Here is an 18,968-nt window from a genome sequence, read left to right as displayed (position 1 = left end):
AGAACCAATAATTCGGGACAAAATCAATAGTCACGTGTGCATATGTGGGTTAAATAAGGAGAGGCAGCATGGATTTGTTAAGGGAAAATCGTATTTAGCTGATTTGCTGGAGCTTTTTGAAGAGGTAACCGAGAGGGTCGATTAGGGAAATGCTGTTGATGTGGTGTACGTGGAATTTCAAAGGTGTTTGAAACAGTGTCGGACAACAACCTGTGGGCTAAGTTAGAGCTCATGGAATAAAAGGGACAGTAGCAACATGGATATGAAATTGGCTGAGTGACAAGAAACAGAGAGTGGTGGTGAATGGGTGTTTTTTGGACTGGACAAAGGTTTGCATTGGAATTCCCCAAGGATCGGTATCGGGACCCTTGCTTTCCTGTTATATATGAAACACCTAGGCCTTGGTGTACAGAGCAGTTTCAAAACCCGCAGATGATACGAAACTTGGAAGCATTGTGAACTGCGAGGAAGACAGTGTAGAACTTCAAAGCGACATAGAAAAGTTGATGGAATAGGCGGACAAGTGGCAGATGAAGTTCAATGGAGAGAAATGTGAAGTCATTAATGTTGATTGGAATATTATAAAATAAAGGGTACAATTCTGAAGGAGATGCAGGAGTAGAGGGGCCTGGTGGTATATGTGCATAAGTCATTGAAGGTGGCAGGACAGGTTGAGTGTGTGGTTAATAAAACATGCATTATCCAACAGTACACTTCAACTATTTCCAGTTTCCTGGCATTAACTGCCACCTATGAACATACAAATTAGGAGCAGGAGTAGGCCACTCAACTCCTTGAGCCTGCTCCGCCATTCGATAAGATCATGGCTGATCTGATTGTAACCTCAACTCCACATTCCTCCCTACCCACAATAATCTATCAGCCCTTGTTGTCAAGAATCTATCTCCCACTGCCTTAAAAATATTCAAAGACTCTGCTTCCACTGCCTTTTGAGGAAGAGAGTTCCAAAGACTCACAACTCTCAGAGAAAACATTTCTCCTCACCTCTGTCTTAAATGGGTAACTCCTTATTTTTAATTAATGACCTCTAGTTCTGGATTCTTTCACATTCACCTTCTCATGACTCTTCAGGATCTTATATGGAAACATAGAAACTAGGAGCAGGAGTAGGCCATTTGGCCCTTCAAGCCTGCTCAGCCATTCATTATGATCATGGCTGATCATCCAACTCAATAGTCTGCTCCCACTTTCTCCCCATATCCTTTGATCCCTTTCGCCCCAAGAGCTATATCGAACTCCTTCTTGAAAACATACAATGTTTTGGCCTCAACTACTTTCTGTGGTAGTGAATTCCACAGTCTCACCACTCTCTGGGTGAAGAAATTTCTCCTCATCTCAGTCCTAAATGGTCTACCCCATATTCTCAGGCTGCGACCCCTGGTTCTGGACTCCCCCACGATCGGGAACATCCTTCCTGCATCTACCCTGATTAGTCCTGTTAGAATTTTATAGGTTTCTATGAAATCCCCCCTCATTCTTCTGAACTCCAACGAATATAATCCTAACCGACTCAATCTCTCCTCAAATGTCATTCCTACCATCCCAGGAATCAGTCTGGTAAACATTCACTGCACTCCCTCCATAGCAAGAACATCCTTCCTCAGATAAGGAGACCAAATCTGCACATAACATTCCAGGTGTCGTCTCACCAAGGCCCTGTAAAATTGCAGCAAGACATCCCTGCTCCTGTATTTGAATCCTCTTGCAATGAAGGCCAACATACCATTTGTCTTCTTTACCGCCTGCTGCACCTGCATGCTTACCTTCAGCGACTGGTGTACGAGGACACCCAGGTCTCGTTACACATTCCCTTCTCTCAATTTATAGCCATTCAGATAATAATCTGCCTTCCTGTTTTTGCTACCAAAGTGGATAACCTCACATTTATCCACATTATATTGCATCTACCATGCATTTGTCCACTCATTCAGCTTGTTCAAATCACACTGAAGCATCTCTGCATCCTCCTCACAGCTCACCCTCCCACCCAGCTTTGTCATCTGCAAATTTGGAGATATTACATTTAGTTCCCTCATCTAAATCATTAATATACATTGTGAATAACTGGGGTCCCAGTATCGATTCCTGCGGTACCCCACTAGTCACTGCCTGTCATTCAGAAAAAGACCAATTTATTTCTACTCTTTGTCTCATGTCTGCCAACCAGTTTCCTATCCATCTCAATACACTAACCCCAATTCCATGCGCTTTAATTTTACACGCTAATCTCTTATGTGGGACTTTGTCGAAAGCCTTCTGAAAGTCCAAATAAACCACATCCACTGGCTCCCCCTCATAAACATACTAGTTACATCATCGAAAAATTCCAGTGGTTTGTCAAGCATGATTTCTCTTTCATAAATCCTTGCTGACTGTGTCTGATTCTGCCACTGTTCTCCACATGCTCAGCTACTGATTCATTTATAATGGACTCTAGAATTTTCCCCACTACCGACGTCAGGCTGACTGGTCTATAATTCCCTGTTTTCTCTCTACCTCCCTTTTTAAATAGTGGGAGTTACATTAGCTACCCTCCAATCTGTAGGAACTGTTCCAGAGTCTATAGGATCTTGGAAGATGAACACCAATACATCCACTTTTTCTAGGGCCACTTCCTTAAGTATTCTGGGATGTAGATTATCAGGCCCCGGGGATTTATCGGCCTTTATCCCATCAATTTCCCCAACACCATCTCCCTACTAATACTGACTTCTTTCAGTTCCTCCCTCTCACTAAACCCTGTGTTCCCCAACATTTCTGCCATGTTATTTATGTCCCCCTTTGTGAAGACAGAGCCAAAGTATGGATTTAGTTGGTCAGCCATTTCTTTGTTCCCCATTATAAATTTCCCTGTTTCTGACCTACATTAAGGGACCTACATTTGTCTTCACCAATCTTTTTCTCTTCACATACCTATAGAAACTTTTACAGTCAGTTTTTATGTTTCCTGCAAGCTTACTCTCGTACTCTATTTTTCCCTTCTTAATTAACCCCTTGGTCCTCCTTTGCTGAATTCTAAAGTGCTCCCAATCCTCAGGTCTGTTGTTTTTTTTTAGCCCATCTGTATGTCTCTTCCTTGGGTCTAATACTATCTCAAATTTCCCTTGTAAGCCATGGTTTGGCCACCTTTCCTGTTTTACTTTTGCGCCAGACAGGAACAAACAATTGTTGCAGTTCACCCATGTGTTCTTTGAATGTTTGCCATTGCCTATCCACCGTCATCCCTTTAAGCAACGTTTCCCAATCTATCATAGCCAACTTACCCCTCATACCATCGTAGTTTCCTTTATTAAGATTCAGGACCCTAGTTTCGGAATCAACCACGTCACTCTCCATCTTGATGAAGAATTCTATCATATTATGGTCGCTCATCCCAAGGGGCCTCGCACAACTAGATTGCCAATTATTCCTTTCTCATTACATAATGCCCAGTAGAAGATGGCTTGTTCTCTAGTTGGTTCTTCAACGTCTTGGTCCAGAAAACCATCCCGTATATACTCCAGGAATTCCTCCTCTACGGTATTGTTACTAATTTGATTTGCTCAATCTATATGCAGATCAAAGTCACCCATAATTACAGATGTTCCTTTATTGCATGCATCTCTAATTTCCTGTTTAATACTATTCTCAACATCACCACCACAGTTTGGGGGTCTATATACAACCCCCACTAATGTTTTTAGCCCCTTAGTATTTCTCAGCTGTACCCATACAGATTCCACATCGTCTGAGCTAATATCTTTGCTCACTATTGCGTTAATTTCCTCTTTAACCAGCAATGCAACTCCACCGCCTTTTCCTTTTTTTCTGTCCTTCCTAAATACTGAATACCCCTGGATGTTCAGTTCCTATTCCTGGTCACCCTGCAGCCATGTCTCCATAATCCCGACTATAATATACCTGTTTACATCTATTTGCGCGGTTAATTCATCCACTTTATTGCGAATGCTCCTCGCGTTAAGGCACAAAGCCTTAAGGCTTGTCTTTTTAACATTACTTGTTAATATTACATTTATATATGTTTCAATCAAGTCACCTCTTACTCTTCTAAACTCCAACAGATACAAGTCTAGCCTGTCCAACATTTCCTCATAAGTTAACCCTCCCACTCCAGGTATTAGTCTGGTAAACCTTCTCAGAACTGCTTCCAACACACTTACATCCTTCCTTAAATAAGGAGACTAATACTGTACACAGTACAGTGCATTATACAGGGCAGTGGTGAGGCCACTTTTCGAATACTATGTGCAGTTTTGGTCTCATTATTTAAGGGAGGATGTAAACACATTGGAGGAGGTTTACTAGATTGATACCTGGAATGAGCAGGTTGTCTTATGAGGAAAGGTTAGACAGACTGGGCTTGGTTCCACTGGAGTTTAGAAGAATGAGGGGTGACTTGGTTGAAGTATATAAGATCCTGAACGGTATTGACAAGGTAGACGTCGAAAGGATGTTTCCTCTTGTGGGTGAATCCAGAACTAGGGGGCACTGCTTTAAAATTAGGGATTGCCCTTTTAGGACAGAGATGAGGAGAAATTTTTTTCTCTCAGAGGGTTGTGCAACTTTGGAACTCTCTGCCTCAGCAGGCAGTGGAAGCGGTGTCACTGAATATTTTTAAGGCAAAGGTAGATAGATTCTTGTTCAGCAAAGGGCTGTCAGGGGTAGATTGGAATGTGGAATTCAAAACACAACCAGATCAGCCATAATCTTATTCGATGGTGGAGCTGGCTTGAGGGGCCTTGTGGCATACTCTTGCTCCTATTTCTTATGTTATATTCTTATATTATGTTACTCCAGATATGGCCTCACCAATATCCTGTATCACTGAATCATAATCTCCCTATTCTTGTACTCACTTCCCCTCACAATAAACAATAACATTCTATTAGCTTTCTAGTTACCTGCATACTAGATATTGTGATTCATGCACTTGGACACCCAGATCTCTCTGCAACTCAGAGCTCAGCAATCTCTCACCGTTTAGATAGTATGCTTCTCTTTTATTTTTTCTGTCAAAATGGTCAAGTTCACATTTTCCCATATTATACTTCATTTGCTAGATCTTCGTCCGCTCACTTAACCCATATCCCTTTGTAGCCTCCATATGTCCTCTTCACAACATACATTCCCACCCATCTTTGTGTCATCAGCAAATTCATCCAAGTCATTGTAAAAAGTTGAGGGCCCAGCACTGATCCCTGTGGCACACCATTTGTTACATCTTGCCAACTAGAAAATGACTCATTTATGCCTACACTCTGCTTCCTGTTAGCTAGCCAATCTTCTATCCATGCCAATCTGATACCCCTACACCATGAGCTTTTATTTTCTGCAATAAGCTTTGATGTGGCACCTTATCAAATGCCTTCTGGAAACCTAAGTACAGGATATTCCCTCCTTTATCCACAGCATCTGTTACTTCTTCAAAGAACTCCAATAAATTGGTTAAACATGATTTCCTCTCACAAAACCTTATTGACTCTGCCTGATTACTTTACATTTTTCTAAGTGTCTTGTTATAAAGGTTTTAATAATCGCTTCTAACATTTCCCCATGACAGGTGTTAAACCAACTGTCCTGTAGTTTTCTGCTTTCTGTCTCCCTGCCTTTTTGAATAAAGGAGTTAAATTCACAACAAAGGGAGTCCTCTTCACTATGGACATCCAATCCCTCTATACCTCCATCCCCCACCAGGATGGTCTGAGGGCTCTCCGCTTCTCCCTTGAACAGAGGCCCGAACAATCCTCATCCACCACCACTCACCTCTGCCTGACTGAACTTGTTCTTTCATTGATCAATTTCTGCTTTAACTTGTCTCACTTCCTCCAAATAAAAGGTGTGCCTATGGGTACCTGCATGGGGCCCAGTTAAGCCTGTCTTTTGGTGGGGTATGTAGAACATTCCTTGCTCCAGTCCTACTCAGGCCCCCTCCCACAACTATTTTCTTGGTACACCGTAGGCGATATCGGTGCCACTTCATGCTCTTGTCTGGACCTGAAAAAAATCATGAATTTTGCTTCCAATTTCTACCCTCTCTCACATTCACAGGGTCCAGCTCCAATGCTTCCCTGCCCTTGCTTGACTTTTCTGTCTCTATTTCTGGTGCCAATATTCATTACAAGCCCAAGACTCCCACAGCTACCTTGATCACGCCTCCTGCCTGTTTCCTGGAAAGACTCCATCCCATTCTCCCAGTTTCTCTGTTGCATCTGTTCCGATGATGCTATCTTCCACAAAGGTGCTTCTGACATGCCTTCCTTTATCCTGAACCAAGGTTTCCTCCTGACTGTGATTGACAGAGCCTTCAATCACGTCGGACCAATTTCCCGCACTTCTGCCCTCACCCCTTCCCCTCCCTCCCAGAATCATGATTGGGTTCCCCTTGTCCACACTTGACACCTGTATAGAAAGGATCATCCTCCGCCATTTCTGTCAGCTCCAGCATGACACTACCACCAAACACACCTTCCCTCCCTCCGTCAACATTTCATAGGGACTGTTCCCCTCCGTGACACCCTGGTCGACTCCTCTATCACACCTCATTCCCTTCCCATGGCATCTTCCCATGCAATTTCAGGAGATATAACATCTGCCCCTCACTGTCCAAGGCTCCAAACACTCCATAGAACCATAGAAAAGTTACAGCACAGAAGGAGGCCGTTCGGCCCATCTTGTCCATGCCAGCCCGAGGACACGCAGGTGCCCTTTCTAATCCCACCTTCCTGCACCAGGCCCATAGCCCTGCAGCTTACAGCACTTAAGATGCAGGTCCAGGTACTTTTTAAAAGAGTTTAGAGTTTCTGCCTCTACCACCAACTTGGACAGCGAATTCCAGACACACAATACCCTCTGCGTAATAAAGTTTTTCCTCATGTCCCCCCGACACCTTCTGCCACTTATCTTGAACCTAGTTCTAGAATTCTCCATCAAGTGAAACAATTTTATCCTGTCCACTCTATCTATTCCCCTCATAATTTTGTACACCTCAATCAAGTCACCTCTCAGCCTTCATTGTGCTAAGGAAAATAACCCCAACCTATCCAATCTCTCCTCGTAGCTACATTTTTCCAACCCTGGCAACATTCTTGTAAACCTCCTCTGCACTCCTCTCCAGAGCTTTAACATCTTCCTGTAATGTGATGACCAGAACTGCACACAATAGTCCAGTTGTGGTCTCACCAGTGTTTTATACAATTCCAACATTATATCCTTACTTTTATATTCTATACCTCTGCCAATATGCCTTCTTTACAATCTTGTCTACTTGAACTGCTGCCTTCAGGGACCTGTGTACTTGTACGCCAAGATCTCTCACTTCATCTCCCCTCTTAGTATATTCCCATTTATTTTGTAATCCTTGTAACTGTTTGACCTTCCTAAATGTATGACCTCACAATCCTCTATGTTAAAATTCATCTGCCACTTTACCACCCACTCCACCAACCCATCTATATCGTTCTGGAGATTATGGCTATCCTCTACACTATCCACTACTCGGCCAATCTTTGTGTCATCTGCAAATTTCCCAATCGTGCCCCCCATGTTCACATCCAAATCATTAACATATAACGCAAACAGCAAGGGTCCCAACACTGAGCCCTGTGGAACACCGCTTGAGATAACTTTCCATTCACAAGGACATCAATCGACCATTACCCTTTGTTTCCTGTTACAAAGCCAACCTTTTATCCAGTTTGCCACATTACCCTGAATCCCATGGGCTTTTACTTTCCTGACCAATCTGCCATGTGGGACCTTGTCAACTGCCTTGCTAAAATCCATGTACACAACATCCACTGCACTACCTTCATCAACCCTTCTTGTCACTTCCTCAAAGAATTCAATCAAATTTGTGAGGCAAGACCTTCCTTTAACAAATCCATGCTGACCATCCCTGACTAGTCCATGCCTTTCCACATGACAGTTAATCCTATCTCTCAGGATTGATTCTACCAATTTGCTCACCACCAATGTAAGACTAACTGGCCTATAATTGTTTGACTCGTTCCAGGTGAAGCAGCCATTTACTTGCACTTCTTTCAATTTAGTCCACTGCATTCGCTGCTCACAATGCAGTCTCCTTTACCCTGGGGAGGCTAAAGCTCTGTGGAACAGCTTCATTCTGTCCGCAACCATGACCCTCGCTTTCCATTTCAACTCACCACCTTGCTCTCACGGCTTATCTTGAACCCCGCTGGGACTAATGTCCTAGTGAATTGAATAACCATGGCTGTATAGAGGGCTTTAAACTAAATAAAGGGGGGGCGGGGGTTCTGGAGAGAGGGATACGTAAGCTTGCAAAGCAAAAGGATGTGGCAGCATTGCAGGGCAGCTATTTAGGTAATGATACCCAGAGTGTGAGAGGGAGGGACAGAGTTAACAAACATAAAAAAAAACAGCAGCAAATAGGGTCTAAGGGGGAAAAAAATGGTAAAAAGGCAAAGTTAATGGCTCTTTACTTAAATGCATGTATTTAGAACAAAATACATGAATTAACGGCACCAATGGATGTCAATGGATATGATCTTAAAGCCATTACGGAGACATGGTCACAAGGAGATCAAACTGGGAATTAAATATTCAAGATGATGTGACTTTTCAAAAGGATAGGCAGGAAGGAAAGGGTGGTGGGGTAGCTTTGTTAGTACGAGATGAAATAAGTATGATAGCAAGAAATTATCTAGAATCGGATATAGAATCCATATGGGTAGAGGTAAGAAATAACAAGGGGAAGAAGACACTAGTGGGAGTAGTCTCTAGGCCCCCTAACAGTAGCTATACTGCAGGACAGAGAATAAATCAGGAGATAATGAGGGCATGTAAAAAAGGCAGTACATTAATCATTGGAGACTTTAATCTTCATGTAGATTGGGAAAATCAAATTGCTAGAGATATCCACGAGCAATAATTCAGAGTGTATTTGGGACAGTTTCCTAGAACAATATGTGGTGAATCCAATCAGGAATCAGGCTATTTTGGATCTGGTAATGTGTAATGAGGCAGGTTTAATAAATGATCGCAGAGTAAAAGATCCCCTAAGAAACAGTGACCATAACATGGTAGAATTTAGCATTCAGTTTGAGAGCAAGAAACTTGGGTCGGAAACAACTGTGCTAAACTTAAATAAGGGTAATTACAAAGGGGTGAGGGCAGAGTTGGCTGGAGTGGACTGGGAAAGAAGTTTAGCAGAGAAGACAGGTGATGAACAATGACAGACATTTATGTAAATAGCTCATGACTCACAACAGGTGATGGCATAGTGGTATTGCCGCAAGACTGATATTCCAGAGACCCAAGGTAATGCTCTGGGGACCCGGGTTTGAATCCCACCATGGTAGATGGCAAAATTTGAATTCAATAAAAATCTGGAGCCATTGTCGATTGTTGTAAAAACCCATCTGGTTCACCAGTGCCCACTGGGGAAGGAAATCTGCTGTCCTTACCTGGTCTGGCCTACATGTGACTCCAGGTCCACAGCAATGTGGTATGTGGTTGACTCTTGACTCTGAACAAGGGCAACTAGGGATGAATAAAGAAGTATTACCCATGAATAAAGAAAGAAAAAACAAAGATACATCCGAGTGAGGAGGAAGGATTCCAGGAAGGTGATAAACCAACCATGGTAGCCAAGAAGTAGCAAATTGAAAGAAAACACATACAATGTGGCAAAGATTAGTGGTAAGCCAGAGGATTGGGAAAGTTTTTAAAACCAACGAAAGATGACAAAAAAAATAATAAAGAGGGAGAAAATAAAAAGTAATATAAAAATGGACAGTAAGAGCTATATAAAAAAGAGAGAGGCCTAAGTGAACATAGGCCCCTTAGCGAACGAGACTGGGAAATAATAATGGGGAACCAGGAAATAACAGACAAGTTGAATAAATACTTTGAACCAGTCTTCATGGTAGAAGACACTAACAACATTCCAAAAATACTAAATAATCAAGGGGCAAAAGGGCTGGGGGAAATAACTACAATAAACTATCACTATCACTAGAGAAACAGTACCAGGGAAACTAATGGGGCCAAAATTCGATAAGCCCCTGGACCTGATGTGTTGCATCCTAGGATATTACAGGAAGTAGCTACAGAGATAGTGGATGAACTGGTCGTAATCTTCCAAGAATCCTTAGATTCTGAAAAGTCCCAGAGGATTGGAAAACTGCCAATGTAACACCCTTATTCAAAAAAGGAGGGGGACAAAAAAAAGGTAACTACAGGCCAGTTAGCTGAACATTTGTCATTGGGAAAATGTAAGAGTTTATAATAAAGGGTGTAATAGCAGAGCATTTAGAAATACATATAATCAAGCAGAGTCAGCATGGCTTCATGAAGGGGAAATCATGCCTGACAAGCTTATTAGAATTCTTTGAGGAGGAACAAGCAGCATAGATAAAGGGGAACCAGTAGATGTAATATATTTGGATTTCCAAAAGGCGGTTGATAAGGTACTGCACATAAGGCTACGTAATAAGATAACAGCCCATGCTTGTGCATGAATCACAAACATTTAGCATACAAGTTTAACAGGTAATAGGAAAGACAAATGGAATGTTAGCCTTTATTTAAAGGGAATGTAAACAAAGGAAATGAAAAATCGTGAGCTAGAGGCAGAAGAAGAAAAAGGAAGAGCATTTCAAAGGCAGAAAGGCAGGAAAGAGAAAGAAAACAAGGAAGGGAATTAGAAATCGCAAAGATAGAAAAGGAGGAAAGAGAAAAAAAAGGGTTCCAGCTTAAAATGCAGGCAATTAAAAAAAGAGACACAAGTAGGTGAGGAAGGACTTATTTCCAGTCCGGAACCCAGCGGGGAGATGTTTAAATTTGTGCAAGCTCTTCCAAATTTTGAGGAAAGAGATGTTGAAGCATTCTTTATTTCATTTGAGAAGACAGTTAAATAGATGAGATGGCCACAGGAAAACAGGACATTATTGTTACAATCCAGGTTGGTGGATAGAGCACGTGAGGTTTATGCTTCACTGTCAGAAATGTCAGTGAACATATGGTTTAAAAAAAAGGCTATTTTGAGTGCAGATGAATTGATTCCTGAGGCATACAGACAGAAATTTAAGAATATGAGAATACAGCCTGGGCAAACTTAAATTGAGTTTGAAAGAGTAAAACAAAGTAATTTTGATCAGTGGATACAGACATTAAAGATAGAGACAACATATGCAGCTCTTGGAGAAGTAATTCTCTTGGAAGAATTTAAGAATTCAATCCCTTCGGTAGTGACAGGTCATGTGGAGGAACAGAAAACTGAAATGGTAAGGCAAGCAGCAGAGATAGCTGATGATTATGAGTTAGTTCATAGAGTAAATCTTCTTTTCGTCACCCTTTGAAATCAGAAAACGATAAAAAGTGAGAAGGTGAAAATAAGGTGGGTAGTCAGGGGAGAGAAGGAGTAGATTGAAATTCCTAGGAAGCTTTTTCTCAGAGTAAAAAGGAAGGTGCTGAGAATAGAAGTAACATTCAAAAACTGAAGTGTTTTTATTGTAATAAAGTTGCACAGATGAAATCAGTGTGCTGGAAATTTCAGGGAAAATCTATTAGAATTATAGGGGTGCATAAAAGTAATGGAAGTAAGAGTACTGTGGGTTGTGAGGTTCAGGCATAGGAAAAACCAGTGGTTTGTGTACAGGTAAAACAGGGAAATCAGTGATAGATAAAGAAGTGGGAATGTGTTCACAATTTACCCAAGGGAATTCTGAGGAGCAGGTTGCAGAAACGTTTATAGAGATTTTGTGTTTGAAGGGAAAGTCTTTCCATGTGTACAGGGTGGATGGAGTAGGTAAAGATGTTAAAATCAGGGGCAAGTCAATCCTTAATGTTGTGAGATAGTGACATTTGTTGTTCAGAGGGAGAATTGCAGGAACATGGAGATGCTAAATCTTTCTCTCAAGTGCTAAGGAACGCAAGCTCCAACAACTCATCGACACAACACCCATCTAGGACCCTCCACCCCTGCCTGTCCCTCCGTCCCCACCCCATCTTCCAATCCCAACCCCAGCCGTGTATTCACTATACCCCCTGACCTTCCCCTCTCCGATGCTGAACGTTCAGTGCTCAGCAAAGGACTTAGTTTCATACCCTTACGCCCTCACCTCAATGAATTTCGGGCTCGGCATGATACTGAACTCTTCTTCCGCCGTCTTCGTCTCCGGGCTCACTTCTTTGGGCAGGAGTCCTCTCCCAGTTCAACGGATCCTTTTACCCATCTCCAATATTCTCCCTCCAACTGGACTCCTCCCTCTGGATTCTTACCTTCTCTCGATCTTTTCATTGAGAACTGTTGGCGTGACATTAGTCGTCTCAATTTCGCTGCTCCTCTCACCCATTCTAACCTGTCTCTCTCTGAACTTACTGCACTCCATTCTCTCAGGTCCAACCCTGACATTGTCATCAAATCCGCAGACAAGGGTGGTGCTGTTGTTGTCTGGCGCACTGACCTCTACCTCGCGGAGGCTGAGCGTCAACTCGCAGACACTTCCTCCTACCTCTCCCTGGACCATGACCCCACCACTGAACATCAAGCCATTGTTTCCAGGACTGTCACTGACCTCATCTCCTCTGGGGATCTCCCTCCCACAGCTTCCAACCTGATAGTCGCCCAACCTCGGACGGCCCGCTTCTATCTCCTACCCAAAATCCACAAACAGAACTGCCCCGGTAGACCGATCGTCTCAGCTTGCTCCTGTCCCACAGAACTCATTTCTCGTTATCTTGACTCCCTTCTCTCTCCCCTTGTCCAGTCCCTTCCCACCTACATCCGTGATTCCTCTGACACCTTACGTCACATCAACAATTTCCAGTCCCCTGGCCCCAACCGCTTCCTCTTCACCATGGACGTCCAATCCCTCTACACCTCCATCCCCCACCAGGATGGTCTGAGGGCCCTTAGCTTCTTCCTCGAACAGAGGCCCGAACAATCCCCATCCACCACTACTCTCCTCCGTCTGGCTGAACTTGTTCTCACGCTGAACAATTTCTCCTTCAATTCCTCTCACTTCCTCCAAATAAAAGGTGTGGCTATGGGTATCCGCATGGGCCCCAGCTATGCCTGTCTCTTTATGGGGTATGTGGAACATTCCTTGTTCCAGTCCTACTCCGGCCCCCTTCCACAACTCTTTCTCCGGTACATCGATGATTACTTCGGTGCCGCTTCATGCTCTCGTCGGGACTTGGAAAAATTTATTAATTTTGCTTCCAATCTCCACCCCTCCATCATTTTCACGTGGTCCATCTCTGACACTTCCCTTCCCTTCCTTGACCTCTCTGTCTCAATCTCTGGTGATAGACTGTCCACCAATATCCATTACAAACCCACCGACTCCCACAGCTATCTCGACTACAGCTCCTCACACCCCGCTTCCTGTAAGGACTCCATCCCATTCTCTCAGTTCCTTCGCCTCCGTCGCATCTGTTCCGATGATGCTACATTCAAGAACAGTTCCTCTGACATGTCCTCCTTCTTCCTTAACCGAGGCTTTCCACCCACGGTCGTTGACAGGGCCCTCAACCATGTCCGGCCCATCTCCCGCGCATCCGCCCTCACGCCTTCTCCTCCCTCCCAGAAACATGATAGGGTCCCCCTTGTCCTCACTTATCACCCCACCAGCCTCCGCATTCAAAGGATCATCCTCCGCCATTTCCGCCAACTCCAGCAGGATGCCACCACCAAACACATCTTCCCTTCACCCCCTTTATCGGCATTCCGTAGGGATCGCTCCCTCCGGGACACCCTGGTCCACTCCTCCATCACCCCCTACTCCTCAACCCCCTCCTATGGCACCACCCCATGCCCACGCAAAAGATGCAACACCTGCCCCTTCACTTCCTCTCTGCTCACCGTCCAAGGACCCAAACACTCCTTTCAAGTGAAGCAGCATTTCACTTGCATTTCCCCCAACTTAGTCTACTGCATTCGTTGCTCCCAATGTGGTCTCCTCTACATTGGACAGACCAAACGTAAACTGGGCGATCGCTTTGCAGAACACCTGCGGTCTGTCCGCAAGAATGACCCAAACCTCCCTGTCGCTTGCCATTTTAACACTCCACCCTGCTCTCTTGCCCACATGTCTGTCCTTGGCTTGCTGCATTGTTCCAGTGAAGCCCAACGCAAACTGGAGGAACAACACCTCATCTTCCGACTAGGGACTTTACAGCCTTCCGGACTGAATATTGAATTCAACAACTTTAGGTCGTGAGCTCCCTCCCCCATCCCCACCCCCTTTCTGTTTCCCCCTTCCCTTTTTTTTCCAATAAATTATAAAGATTTTCCTTTTCCCACCTATTTCCATTATATAATAAAAAAAACCCCCACTAGAGCCATACCTTGAGTGCCCTACCATCCATTCTTAATTAGCACATTCGTTTAGATAATATCACCAACTTTAACTCTAACACCTATGTGTTCTATTGTACTATTGTCGTTGACATCTTTTGATGATCTGCTTCTATCACTGCTTGTTTGACCTTACAACCACACCACCACCCCCTCCACCTCTCTGTCTCTCTATCTCTCCGCCCCCCCACACACACACCTTAAACCAGCTTATATTTCAAATCTTTCTTGGACTCGAACTCAAGTTCTGTCGAAGGGTCATGAGGACTCGAAACGTCAACTCTTTTCTTCTCCGCCGATGCTGCCAGACCTGCTGAGATTTTCCAGGTAATTCTGTTTTTGTTTTGGATTTCCAGCATCGGCAGTTTTTTTGTTTTTATCTCTGTGTTTAATTGACTGCCACTGCTCTTCAAGAAATGCCTACCTCCTTGAAGAAGTTCTGTTCCTCTCTGCGACAAGATTTCCGTATCTCTCTGTTGTCTTGCTCACCTTCGTTGCTTTCCATTTCCCTCCTAGTGTTTGACAAGGTGTTTACTAAAACCCGCTTTCACAGCCATATCTCCTTTCTCAGTGACTGTCTCCGTCTCCGACTTACCCCACGTGGATTTCAACTGAAATTCCACCCCTCATGTTTCGAACCCACCCAGGATTACAGGTATCTCCGGGACATAAAACGTTTCTCGGACTGCTGTTCCCGTCACATTCTGAAATCCACACTCAGTGCCATGCGCCGCCATATGAACACACTCGACCTCTCCCTCCAGCAGCACCGCCGTACCCTATTTCAAAGCTGCGCATGCCCCCAGTTTCATTTTATCCTTCGGCTCATCCGACGCCTCAACAAGAAACTTTTTCTCTTTCTCTCAAGTGCTAAGGAACGCAAGCTCCAACAACTCATCGACACCAACACCCATCTAGGACCCTCCACCCCTGCCTGTCCCTCCGTCCCCACCCCATCTTCCAATCCCAACCCCAGCCGTGTATTCACTATACCTCCTGACCTTCCTCTCTCCGATGCTGAACGTTCAGTGCTCAGCAAAGGACTTAGTTTCATACCCTTACGCCCTCACCTCAATGAATTTCGGGCTCGGCATGATACTGAACTCTTCTTCCGCCGTCTTCGTCTCCGGGCTCACTTCTTTGGGCAGGAGTCCTCTCCCAGTTCAACGGATCCTTTTACCCATCTCCAATATTCTCCCTCCACCTGGACCCCTCCCTCTGGATTCTTACCTTCTCTCGATCTTTTCATTGAGAACTGTTGGCGCGACATTAGTCGTCTCAATTTCGTTGTTCCTCTCACCCATTCTAACCTGTCTCTCTCTGAACTTACTGCACTCCATTCTCTCAGGTCCAACCCTGACATTGTCATCAAATCCGCAGACAAGGGTGGTGCTGTTGTTGTCTGGCGCACTGACCTCTACCTCGCGGAGGCTGAGCGTCAACTCGCAGACACTTCCTCCTACCTCTCCCTGGACCATGACCCCACCACTGAACATCAAGCCATTGTTTCCAGGACTGTCACTGACCTCATCTCCTCTGGGGATCTCCCTCCCACAGCTTCCAACCTGATAGTCGCCCAACCTCGGACGGCCCGCTTCTATCTCTTACCCAAAATCCACAAACAGAACTGCCCCGGTAGACCGATCGTCTCAGCTTGCTCCTGTCCCACAGAACTCATTTCTCGTTATCTTGACTCTCTTCTCTCTCCCCTTGTCCAGTCCCTTCCCACCTACATCCGTGATTCCTCTGACACCTTACGTCACATCAACAATTTCCAGTTCCCTGGCCCCAACCGCTTCCTCTTCACCATGGACGTCCAATCCCTCTACACCTCCATCCCCCACCAGGATGGTCTGAGGGCCCTTAGCTTCTTCCTCGAACAGAGGCCCGAACAATCCCCACCCACCACTACTCTCCTCCGTCTGGCTGAACTTGTTCTCACGCTGAACAATTTCTCCTTCAACTCCTCTCACTTCCTCCAAATAAAGGTGTGGCTATGGGTACCCGCATGGGCCCCAGCTATGCCTGTCTCTTTATGGGGTATGTGGAACATTCCTTGTTCCAGTCCTACTCCGGCCCCCTTCCACAACTCTTTCTCCGGTACATCGATGATTACTTCGGTGCCGCTTCATGCTCTCGTCGGGACTTGGAAAAATTTATTAATTTTGCTTCCAATCTCCACCCCTCCATCATTTTCACGTGGTCCATCTCTGACACTTCCCTTCCCTTCCTTGACCTCTCTGTCTCAATCTCTGGTGATAGACTGTCCACCAATATCCATTACAAACCCACCGACTCCCACAGCTATCTCGACTACAGCTCCTCACACCCCGCTTCCTGTAAGGACTCCATCCCATTCTCTCAGTTCCTTCGCCTCCGTCGCATCTGTTCTGATGATGCTACATTCAAAAACAGTTCCTCTGACATGTCCTCCTTCTTCCTTAACCGAGGTTTTCCACCCACGGTCGTTGACAGGGCCCTCAACCATGTCCGGCCCATCTCCCGCGCATCCGCCCTCCCGCCTTCTCCTCCCTCCCAGAAACATGATAGGGTCCCCCTTGTCCTCACTTATCACCCCACCAGCCTCCGCATTCAAAGGATCATCCTCCGCCATTTCCGCCAACTCCAGCATGATGCCACCACCAAACACATCTTCCCTTCACCCCCTTTATCGGCATTCCGTAGGGATCGCTCCCTCCGGGACACCCTGGTCCACTCCTCCATCACCCCCTACTCCTCAACCCCCTCCTATGGCATCACCCCATGCCCACGCAAAAGATGCAACACCTGCCCCTTCACTTCCTCTCTGCTCACCGTCCAAGGACCCAAACACTCCTTTCAAGTGAAGCAGCATTTCACTTGCATTTCCCCCAACTTAGTCTACTGCATTCGTTGCTCCCAATGTGGTCTCCTCTACATTGGACAGACCAAACGTAAACTGGGCGATCGCTTTGCAGAACACCTGCGGTCTGTCCGCAAGAATGACCCAAACCTCCCTGTCGCTTGCCATTTTAACACTCCACCCTGCTCTCTTGCCCACATGTCTGTCCTTGGCTTGCTGCATTGTTCCAGTGAAGCCCAACGCAAACTGAAGGAACAACACCTCATCTTCCGACTAGGGACTTTACAGCCTTCCGGACTGAATATTGAATTCAACAACTTTAGGTCGTGAGCTCCCTCCCCCATCCCTACCCCCTTTCTGTTTCCCCCTTCCCTTTTTTTTTCCAATAAATTATAAAGATTTTCCTTTTCCCACCTATTTCCATTATATAATAATAAAAAAAAACCCCCACTAGAGCTATACCTTGAGTGCCCTACCATCCATTCTTAATTAGCACATTCGTTTAGATAATATCACCAACTTTAACTCTAACACCTATGTGTTCTATTGTACTATTGTCGTTGACATCTTTTGATGATCTGCTTCTATCACTGCCTGTTTGTCCTTACAACCACACCACCCCCCCCTCCACCTCTCTGTCTCTCTATCTCTCCGCCCCCCACACACACACCTTAAACCAGCTTATATTTCAAATCTTTCTTGGACTCGAACTCAAGTTCTGTCGAAGGGTCATGAGGACTCGAAACGTCAACTCTTTTCTTCTCCGCCAATGCTGCCAGACCTGCTGAGTTTTTCCAGGTAATTCTGTTTTTGTTTATGCTAAATCTATTCCCTTGTGGAAGGTGACTTTAAAGAGTAAGTGGAAAACAGGAGAAGTGATGAGTGATGGAAAAATTGCCCATTGCAGGAGTCCAATTTATCTTGGGTAATGATTTACCTGGATCACAAATTTGGGTGATGCCTATGGTAGTTGAAGTGTTTTCAACAGAAATGTTGCAGAGGGAGCATCCTGGACTGTTTGCAGATTGTGTGATAACAAGATCACAGGCCCATAGGTTGAAACAAGAAGAACAAGAAGTTCAAAGTCAGGGAGAAGGTGTTGAAGTCCAATTAGTTGGCACTGTGTTTAATAATATTGCTCAAGAGGAAAGAACAAAGGACAACACAGCTGAAGTGTTTAACTCAAGGCAGTTGGTGGAATTGCAGAAAAAGGATTTGCAAATGCAATATGAAGTTCAATGCGGAGAAGTGTGACGTGATACATTTTGATACAAAAAATCATGGAGAGACAGTATAACATAAAGGATACTATTTTAAAGGTGTGCAGGAGCAGAGAGACCTGGGTGTATATGTACATAAAGTCATTAAAGGTGGCAGGACAGGTAGATAGAGCTACCTGTTTCTAAAGCATACAGTATTCTAGGCTTCATTAATAGGGGCACAGAGTATAAGAGCAAGGAGGTTACTATGAACTTATATAAGGCACTGGTTCAACCTCAGCTGGAGTATTGTATACAGTTTTGGGCACCACACTATAGGAAGGATGTGGAAAAAGTGCAGAAGAGATTTACGAGATTGGTTCCAGGGATGAGACACTTCAGTTATGAGGGAAGATTGAAGAAGTTGGGACTGTTTTCCTGGGAGAGGAGAAGGCTAAGAGGAGACTTGATAGAAGTTTTCAAAATAATGAGGGGCCTGACCAGAGCAGATAGGGAGAAACTGCTCCTGTTGGTAAATGGATCAAGAACCAGAGGTCACAGTTTT

The 18,968-nt window shown here is 44.7% G+C and overlaps 1 protein-coding gene across 2 annotated transcripts in view; it reads right to left on the bottom strand.

Annotated features, from left to right (window-relative positions):
- abcc10 (ATP-binding cassette, sub-family C (CFTR/MRP), member 10) overlaps positions 1-18,968 on the bottom strand; it is a 310,704-nt gene that overhangs the window by 58,339 nt on the left and 233,397 nt on the right. The gene's annotated exons all lie outside the window — the stretch shown is intronic.

This window comes from Carcharodon carcharias, chromosome 5 (assembly GCF_017639515.1).
Source record: "Carcharodon carcharias isolate sCarCar2 chromosome 5, sCarCar2.pri, whole genome shotgun sequence".
In the NCBI taxonomy this organism is placed as follows: Eukaryota; Metazoa; Chordata; class Chondrichthyes; order Lamniformes; family Lamnidae; genus Carcharodon; species Carcharodon carcharias.
The sequence above is the reverse complement of the archived record's forward strand: the minus strand, read 5'-3'. Positions and strand labels throughout refer to the sequence as shown.